The sequence below is a fragment of the Henckelia pumila genome, chromosome 4, assembly GCF_033568475.1.
Source record: "Henckelia pumila isolate YLH828 chromosome 4, ASM3356847v2, whole genome shotgun sequence".
Classification (NCBI taxonomy): domain Eukaryota; kingdom Viridiplantae; phylum Streptophyta; class Magnoliopsida; order Lamiales; family Gesneriaceae; genus Henckelia; species Henckelia pumila.
Window position 1 is genome coordinate 78001411 of NC_133123.1, and position 6000 is coordinate 78007410.

Below are 6000 nucleotides of genomic sequence, written 5' to 3' on the forward strand. Positions count from 1 at the left end.
TCTGTCTCTCCCCCACTTCTTCCCAGAAGAGTGGAGTACGACAACGTTGCCCATACAACGCCTCAAAAGGTGTCATCCCAATGTTGGTATGATAATTGTTGTTGTACGCGAACTCAATCAATGGCAAATGATCCTGCCAGGCTGAACCAAAGTCCATAGTGCACGCTCGAAGCATATCCCCCAAAGTACGGATAGTGCGCTCTGACTGACCATCGGTCTCCGGATGATAGGCTGTACTCAAACTGAGAGTAGTTCCCATCGCACGTTGAACACTCCCCCAGAACCTAGAAGTAAACCTGGGGTCTTGATCGCTGACAATGCTCACAGGCACTCCATGAAGTCGAACGATCTCCTGAATGTACAAACGCGCCATGCGATCCACAGAGTACTCTCGGGCCGTGCGATCCACAGAGTACTCTCGGCTATAGGCAATGAAATGCGCTGATTTGGTGAGTCGGTCCACCACAACCCAGATAGCATCACAATTCCTCGAGGATACCGGAAAATGGGTCACAAAATCCATCGTGATAAGCTTTCATTTCCACTCAGGAATAGGCAGACTGTGAAGCAAACCTCCAGGTCGTCGGTGCTCTGCCTTGACCTGCTGACAGACCAAGCATCTCGAAACATACTGATACACACTGTGTTTCATTCCCTTCCACCAAAACCGAGTACGTAGATCCTTGTACATCTTGTTGCTCCCCGGATGAATACTCAACTTAGTGCGATGTGCCTGAGACAAGATCTCCTCTCGCAACTCTACATCCTCCGAAATTACAAGCCTACCAGACAAGCACAGAAAACCATCTGACTGATAGTGAAATCCAGATGTACTATCCTCGTTGACTAGACGAGCCAAATGCTGGGTCTTTGCGTCAGACATCTGAGCATACCGAATCCGCGAATACAAAGTTGGCTCAGATAAAATCGCAAACATCTGGATACTCTGCATACCTTTCTTATGCTTAAAGGTATACCCTAAAGAGCAACACTCTTCGATCGCACTAGACATCGAACAAGTCTGAAGTGCGGATAGTCGCACCTTGCGACTCAAGGCATCAGCTGTGAGATTAGCAGCTCCCGGATGGTACTTAATCTCGCAATCATAGTCCTTAAGCAAATTCATCCAACGTCTCTGCCTCATGTTCAACTTCGCCTGAGTGAACAAATACTTGAGACTCTTGTGGTCGGTGAAGATCTCAAATTTTTCGCCATACAGATAATGACGCCAGATCTTCAAAGCAAACACAATAGCTGCCAACTCCAAATCATGAACCGGATAATTATCTTCGTGCAACTTCAACTGTCTAGAAGCGTACGCGATCACATGCTCATTCTGAGTCAGGACACAATCTAACCCCTGAAGAGAAGCATCCGTATAAACCACATACCCTCCAGATCCTGACAGTAATGCCAACACCGGCGTAGAAGTCAATCGCCATCGAAGCTCACAGAAATTCTCCTCACACTCGGAGGACCACTCGAAATCTACACTCTTGCGGGTAAGCTGCGTCAACGGTCGAGCTAGCTGAGAGAAGTTCAAAATGAAGCGACGATAATAACCTACTAGGCCCAGAAAACTACGGATCTCAGCAACCGTCATCGGACGTGACCAATTAAGCACAACCTCAATCTTGCTCGAATCAACAGAAATCCCCTCCCTGGATATAATATGGCCAAAAAAAACCACTCGATCCATCTAGAACTCACACTTACTCAACTTGGCGTACAACTATTCATCCCGAAGAGTCTGTAGTACTATTCGCAAGTGTGAAACATGCTCGTCCGCATTACGCGAATACACCAAGATGTCGTCAATGAAGACCACGACAAACTTGTCCAAAAACTCTCTGAAGACACAGTTCATCAGATCCATAAATATAGTCGGCGCATTAGTCAATCCAAATGGCATCACTAGAAACTCGTAATGCCCATAGCGAGTACGGAATGCAGTTTTGGCTATGTCCTGATCTCGGACTCTCATCTGATGATACCCAGACCTCAAGTCAATCTTGGAGTAAACCGATGTACCCTGCAGCTGATCAAACAAGTCATCAATACGAGGCAAAGGATACTTGTTCTTCACAGTAACCCGATTCAGCTGCCGATAGTCAATGCACAACCGCATAGACACATCCTTTTTCTTCACAAAAAGAACAGGAGATCCCCAAGGAGATACACTAGGACGAATGTACCCCTTGTCCAAAAGATCTTGTAACTGATTCTTCAACTCTCGCATCTCTGACGGAGCCAGACGATACGGTGCTCGAGAAATAGGCGAAGTACCCGACATCAACTCTATGCCAAACTCGACTTCCCTAGCAGGAGGAAAACCCGGAATCTCATCTAAAAATACATCTGGAAATTCATCCACAACAGGAATACTCTCTATCACAACGCTCTCAGCGAACAAATCAACTGCATAGATAATGTAGCCTTCCCTGCCAGACTCTAGAGCTCGACAGACTCTCAAAGCTGATACCAAAGGCATCGGGGGTCGCGCTCCCTCACCATAGAAAAACCAGCTATCACTCCCATCCGGATGAAAGCGTACTAATCTCTGATAGCAGTCCACTGAAGGATAGGTAGTCAGCATGTCTAGTCCCAGAATAAAATCGAAGTCATCCATCGCAAGAACCATGAGATTCGCTATCAGAATTTTCCCTTCAAACTCTAAAGGGCAACCCATCACTAGACGTTTAGCCAAAGCAGACTGACCCGTCGGAGTAGAAACAGATACTACTACGTCTAGTGCAATGCAGGGTAATTTATGTCTCTTAACAAAACATGCAGAAATGAAAGAATGAGATGCACCAGTGTCAATAAGTATAAGAGAAGGTATGCCATATAACAGAAATGTACCTGCGATGACCTTCTCATTCTCCTCCACTGCCTGATCATGCTTCAAGGCAAACACCTAGCCAGAAGCCCGCGGCTTCAAGTGAGAACTCCCAGCAGACTGTCCCTGCAACCTCTGCTGAACGGTAGCCTGAGAACCTGATCCCAAACCAGAACCAGAACCGCCTCCCCCAGATAGTGGACAATCCCTCTGGAAATGACCCAACTCTCCACAACGGAAATAAGCTCCAGAAGCTTTACGGCATTTGTCAGTCGGATGGTTCTTCCCGCAATGGTCGCACTTCTCCTTCTTCCCAAAACGGACAAAACCAGCGGAACCAGAGGAAGAAGAAGTAGATCCGGACTTCTTGAAAGTCTGAGCACGGGGACCCAAAGAACTCGCAGACCTAGACTGAGAGAAAGACCTGTTCCACCGAATGCTATCCTCCGCCTGGTGACAACGGCTCACCAAACCCTTGTAGGTCATGTCATCACCAACCGCCACACGGTCATGAATCTCAGGGTTAAGTCCCTGAAGGAACAGATTGTACTTCATCTCAGAGCTGTCAGCAATCTCAGGGCAATAGGATAACAGATCAAATAACTTCTGGTGATACTCTTCAATAGACATGACTCCCTGACGCAAACTTAGTAGCTCACCCGCCTTCATCTAACGGACTGTAGGAGGAAAATACAGCTTCTGAAAAGCTGTGCGGAACTCGGCCCAGGTGGCCACTCCTCTCGCCGCAACAAAAGGTGCAAAAGTGAATCTCCACCACTTCCGGGCTCGCCCATCCAGAAGATAACCAAGCGTCTCCATCTTCTGCTCCTCAGTACAGCAAAACGTCCGAAAAGTCATCTCCATGCGGTCTAACCAGTTCTCCGCATCCTCCGGAGACTCTCCTCCGACCAAGGGCTTAGGACCCATCTGCAAGAATCGGCGCACGCTAAAATGATCCTCATCACGACGATGATGATGACGTTCCCGACGACGCTCACGATCATCATCTCCCCAGCGTCCACCTCCACTACCATGGCTACTCTGGTCATCATAGTTCGCCATCTACAAAATTACCTCACGGTTACCTTATGCAGAATCTAAATCCCAAGAATACTATGCATGCTCTGATACCATAAATATAGTGACTCTTACCGAGATCACCAACTAAACAAAACTTAGGCATGCAATTAACTTAATTAAACAGTAATCAGAACTAAGCTGCGAAAACAATAATTAAATACAATCCCAAGAAAAGGAATCTGCAATACCCAAATATTATACAATCAAATCGAACGTTGTATCAACCCAATACAAAAGAATAAACCTAGACGAAGATCCAGCTGGTCAACCACGGTATAGCCCCTCTTGGATCCACCCGCCTCATCCAATCGCAAACCTGCCCCATGAAATAGGGTGTCCAGAAACACAGAGTACGAGACGTGAGCATAAAAGGCTCAGTACGAGAGTATGAGTATACATGCATGCAAAGTGAACTCCCTATAAAATCGAGGTCAAGGATCAGATAACAGAGACAGACCGGGCTCTGGTATGTAGCAAATTATGCCGTCGCTTCAGGAGGTTACTCACATACCGAAATACCAGTGGATACGCGGGACCCAAATCGATGGAAGTCCATCCACTAATAGGATAGGGTAAAACCCTACTAACAGACATCTCAAAAGAGATAGTTCAAGATGCAAATGTATGCAGCATAAAATCATGGCATATAAATCATGCAGTCACATAATACATGCATACTCAGTCAGGATATCTCGAACAGTACTTTCGTATCTCAAATGCTAGGCGCGCTCTACCAACTCTAAGTCTACGCCTATAATCCGCACTACAATGCCAAAAGATACTGATATCATTATAGTGATCTAAAAGCCTTAACTAGGCTATTGCATACTCCTAAATATTTTTAGGAAGCAAAAGCTATACCTGCGTTCGTCGTCAGCCCTTTGCTGTCGCTTGCCTCAAAACTAGGCCACAGCTCCGCTACAACGCCTGGATCGCTATGCCACTGTCGGATTCCCAATTGAACGCCTAGAATGCCCTAGATCTAAGCTGGAAGACCAAGGAATCGAGAGAGAATAGGTGAATGGTGCGACTGAAAGTGAAACTCGGCCCTCCTATTTATAGACGGAGTTCGGGCCGTCCGAACCACACTTCGGAGCGTCTGAACACGATCGGACCGTCCGATCTTGACTTCGGGTCGTCCGAACCCAATAATATATCATTGCTTACGTCAGCACAATGACGTCATCCATGACGTCTGTCGGCAGAACGATCGGAGCATCCGAACTTGCCTTCGGATCGTCCGATCCCGTTCGGAGCCTCCGATCCTCCACTTCGGATCGTCCGAACTCAAGTTTAGCAAATGCGATTAGTTCTTTAATCTCTTTAATTGGTTACGGGCTACTACATATTACATATATATATATCCATATATATATACATGCATGTATATGTATGAATCATGGGCCCTTTTAATCCAAATTCAACTAGGATAAAATTAATTAAATCTCTTTAAGACTTCAATTATTTTGCATGATGGACTTGTAATCTTACAAGTCCATAAATCATGCACTAATTATAGTGCTTTCACCATAATCCCGAACAATGATCCAATATCACCGATGTAAAAACTTTAACTTGCTTGTTATTATGATACATATTTTAATTTTCGAAATCACTGAAGGGCAATTGCTAATTTTGGAACACTTTCACTAAAATTAGGGAAGTGCACTAAAAATTCTATAAGCTCTTATGAACTTATTTATAAGCCTGTTGTTTGATCTTATCAAACTTATTTATTATAAATTCAACTATTTGAATTTATTATCTCAATAGGAACATAGAAACTAGTGCTTCTGTGACCCTCAATGGTTCAGGGATACCCGTGAGTTCTCAACTCTTTGTGATTTAGGACATTGTTTTTTATACGGACTTACGCTAACTCGCCCCATTCTATGCATCAACACCTTGATCGTAAGAATGTCAGAATTCATTTCTGATTGGACCCATCAAATCATGATAAGAGCGTCTAGTCGCATCGCCCCATGATTTCCTATGTATCACTGATAATGCCTACAAGAACCAATCGATTATAGTTATCATACAGTACGGTCCCTTCATCTTATATATCCCGATCGAATCTG